This window comes from Tupaia chinensis, unplaced genomic scaffold (assembly GCF_000334495.1).
Source record: "Tupaia chinensis unplaced genomic scaffold, TupChi_1.0 Scaffold000081_1, whole genome shotgun sequence".
NCBI classification, from domain to species: Eukaryota; Metazoa; Chordata; class Mammalia; order Scandentia; family Tupaiidae; genus Tupaia; species Tupaia belangeri.
The window spans coordinates 4,578,161-4,581,656 of NW_006159542.1; the positions used below are offsets into that span (position 1 = coordinate 4,578,161).

Genomic DNA, 3,496 nt, shown 5'->3' on the forward strand with positions numbered 1-3,496 from the left:
CCTGGGCTGGTCTGCCCAGTGACTGTGATGAACCTCAGCCACCATCGTGCTCTGCCTCACTAATCAATGGGACAAGTAATTCGGCTCCACGAGCTGGAGAAGATGAGACGTCACCTGGTGGCCACGGCTCGTCAGCATCCAGTCCCTCCGTGGTCCGGGATGATGAACAAACTATCGAAATTGCACTCAAGAGCTATAATCACGGGAAGCGTGACCGAGCCCCTCCCGTCACATGAATCACACTAAGAAGCACACAATGGCCTCTTTCCTGATGGGCCAATTGTCTTGGTTTGGTGTCTTGGCCCAGCAGCTGGGAGGATGGGAGCACAAGCATTGATTGTTGAGAAGGCCATCTGTGCGATTTGAATACAAAGTGATCCTTTCGGTTCCCCATACACCCTTTGAGCCCATTCACGTGCTTTGTTATGTCTCGGGACTCTGGGGTTTTTGAAACTCTCATCTCTCCTGTAAGTCATCGTGCCTGGCTGTCTGCTGGCGGGGCCTTTTAGCCCTCTTGGAATCGGTTCAACAGGCACCTTTTGGAAATAATGACATTGATTCGTGTATGTCTCATTTTTAATTCTTTATTTAATTTTTAAATTTTTTTTATAACTTCTACCACCAGAGCCCTCCTTCGTCACACAAGGCACCAAGACACCAAGAGGGTTCTGCAGAGTGGGGGTGTGGATATCACTGTATTGTGAGGGGGTTTCTCCAGTGAGGGCTTTGTAGTGAGAGTGCTGGCTCTGGAGATGGCAACTGGGGTCCCCTACTGTTATCTCCCCTAAGCCTCCCAGCAGCCTCCTTTTATGGAAGAAAAAGCCAAGTGAGATCAAGTTCCCCCAAAGTGACATGATTTATCCTAGGCCACACAGCTGAGCTAGTCCTCAACTAAAGGCCTTTCAGCCCAATCCATTGATCTTTCCAGATGCCAAAGTTTGCTTTTCAGGGATAGAAGTAAGAGAAATCAACCCTTTCCTTCAGGAAGAGGCAAGAGGGAGGTATCTGGCATATGAGAAGGTGTAACTCCTCAAGTGGTTTTGTCCTAAAAATGAGATATCTTATTCTCCATCCAGCAGATAATGAGCTTCCAGAACTCATTTTCCTGGGGGTGGTACGGGCTGAAAAAGATAGCCTTGTACAAGGTTTAATAAAAGTCTGATATGTAAGTGAAGGTTGAGATCCTCAAGACAGGCCCAGAGGACCAGGATTGGTTAGGTTATGCCTCTGAATTCGACATTCGTGGGGGTCAGCAGACACACTCGGGGGTACCGGCAGCAGTGAAATGCTAACCAAAGACAGAAAGGGATAGCCTCAGGCTCCGGCCTGCGTGGACGGAGTGTAAGTTCTAGAAGAAGGCCTTTGATTTGAGCCTAGTTGGTGGTAGGGAGACAGCCTGCTTCTGCTGATGCCACCAGGTTTTGTGCCCAGGTTTTGCTAATTCACTGGTTTCGCATCTCAGCCCCAAGTAACTTGGAATCAAAAGGATGGGATCTCAGAGAGCTCAGATATCCCTCTCGAGAAGCAGACTCATTTCCCTAAGAAGCTCAGCTGTTTTCCAGGTGGCCCCCAGTTCTCTTCTTTTGTCTTCTCTCCCTGCTTCCCTGCTGGATGCACCATGGAGATGCTGCTTCTTTCGCAGTCTTGCTCTTGGTCTCAGCCCTCTTGCTATTCATTTTTAGCTGCTTACGAAGACAGCCAACCCTACCCTCCCTCCTGCCTTGACCTTCTCTTCCCTTAAGCCTTTCTCTTAGTAGGGCTATCTGCCAACCTCCAAATTATTCCCAGAGTTTTGGTTTAAGGGTAGAATGACAACACTAGGTAATTTGATGAGCTCTTATACGATGAGCCAGGCATAGAGCCAAGCTTTTGACCTACACGGGCTCGTCTAATTCTCACTACGGCCTTTCGAGGTCTGCGATCCCAGTTATACAGTTACTCTCATTATCCCAACTTAAAGAGGAAGACACTGAGTCTTAGAGCAGTGAAGAAACTTGCCCAAGGTCACACAGCCAGTGGGCCGGCTAGGATTAGAACCTGGGGCAGTCTAGCTCCAGAGCACTTGCTTTTCCTTATCCTGCTCTGCTGCTTTCCTGCACCCAGAGACCATCCACTTTGGGTGGGGCCACGGAGCTGGACAGCTTAAAGACCAGGGTCAGAGAGGGGGACACTATCTTCAAAATAAAGCCCAGCCCTCTGGGGCCAGCAGATGGCGTAGCGGTTACATCACTAGACTCCCACATGGTTGACTGTGGTTTGAATCCCAGATTGGGATTCTGGGAGGTGACATGAAACTGGTAGCTTGAAACTCATGCTGGGCACGTTTATGTGTGTGCCCCAAATCCCAGGAGACATAAAAGAGAAGAGATTGTGGTATGGCCATCCTTTCTGGGGGGTGATTTCTCACTTTCCCTCTCTCTTGGTCTCTCTCTCTTTCCAGTGAGCACAGAAAAGCCTAGGCCTCAGCTGGGCTTTCTAGGCTCTCCCTGGTTACACTACATTCCCAGTCAGAAGCTAGGTATTTTTCTCTTCTCTGGACTCACTGTGCTCATTCGTGTTTAGGGTGTTCTTTCTGCCTGACGTTGCCTGTCCTAATTTGCTGTCCATGCCAGACTCAAGATCTTCTCTGAGACACCTTCAGGCTGGCATCTAAAGTCCTCACTTCCTTGTTGGCATTCCCATAGTATTTTGTTCATCCTTAGCGCAGGTTGTTAGGCAGCTATATCTCACCTCCAAGGCTGTGAGCAGCTTGGAAGCAAGTGGCGGTCGTTCTTTATTTGCCTGTGAGGCTGTTCCTGCCTGTTCCACAGTAGGTGCTCAGTAGATGCTGTGGAATTGAGCTGGGTTGTCCAACTCAGTCCTCCTTGTTTCAGAGGTGGAGATCCTGAGCCAGGGCAAGAATTGGTTCCAGTTTTTCATCATAATCACTTGATGTGTCTGTGATCGGTCCATTGGAAGAGTTCTGTGAGGGATCCCAGAGGGGAGAATGGGCACAGAGCAAACCTCAGGTCAGGCTTCTGATAACTGGATAAAGAAAGAAAGAGAACAGACACTTTAGTCTTCACATCGAAACTATGTGTGTGGACATATGCAAATGTTGTACCTGGTTAATATTCATCATGTACTTGTGACACATACGTATACTTGTATGTCTTATTCAGGAAGAAGTCCTCACCGTGGACACCAAACTATGTGTACACTCCTACCTTCTCCCCACCTCCTCCAGCCAGGGAGCTCTCCAACCCCGGATCTTCCCCATCCATCCTTCCTTTCTTTCTGCTCAGGTGGTTGAACACATACTGGACTATCATTTGAACTTCACATGTATGCATACATGCTCTTATGTGTGCATACATGCTTTCTCTAACATTGCCAACTACAGCCTGTGGCATCAGGCTAATTTTCAAGTGGAAGTGGTAATCAATATTTTAGTTTCCAGTGTGGTCAAAAGTCTCCTTCAGCCTCGTTCCCCCGAAGTTGCTGGTGAATTTTTCAG

General features: G+C 48.4%; 1 protein-coding gene across 3 annotated transcripts in view; it reads left to right on the forward strand.

The window, feature by feature from the left end:
- The window catches only part of RGS3 (regulator of G protein signaling 3), a 158,657-nt gene that overhangs the window by 104,052 nt on the left and 51,109 nt on the right, over positions 1–3,496 (forward strand). The window lies entirely within an intron of this gene.